This window comes from Penaeus monodon, chromosome 23 (assembly GCF_015228065.2).
Source record: "Penaeus monodon isolate SGIC_2016 chromosome 23, NSTDA_Pmon_1, whole genome shotgun sequence".
NCBI lineage: Eukaryota > Metazoa > Arthropoda > Malacostraca > Decapoda > Penaeidae > Penaeus > Penaeus monodon.
Window position 1 is genome coordinate 8,339,846 of NC_051408.1, and position 588 is coordinate 8,340,433.

The window sequence follows — 588 nt, forward strand, 5'->3', positions numbered from 1 at the left end:
CGTTTCTTTGCGAGACCGAGAAAAGAGTGGGATTGTGAACGGGTAAACGGGTCGACGAGAAACAAACAGGCTAAGTTTCAGGTTGTAAGATCAAACTAACGAGACAAGGTTCTATTCTTAAGAATGTTTTAGACACTTCTGCGTGTTTAGTTCAGCAGTGTTGTTAGTCGGTGCATGATATAGACGTAAAAGATGCTTTAGATGTATTCGAGTTTAGAGAACACTTAGAAAGGAGGAGAAGGAAAAAAAATATATATACATATATATTCATACACCTTAAAGTGGATATGGTCAACCACACAGTAAAAAAAGAAAGACACCATAGAAAACTCACAAAAAAGAGAAAAACACGCACATGAAAGTAGATATACATACAAATGTATAATGGCTAAAGAACTCACCCACACACCGTAATATATTTTGGCAAACGGGCACTCTTAGATCACAAAATGGGCAAGTCACCCTTGAAAACAGGAGTCCGTTTTTGACACTATATGACACCTCAAATTATACTTTTATATCTGTGTACGTGTAGATGTACAGTATATATTGAATGTGTATTTATGTATTTTTATTTGTTTCAGTTAG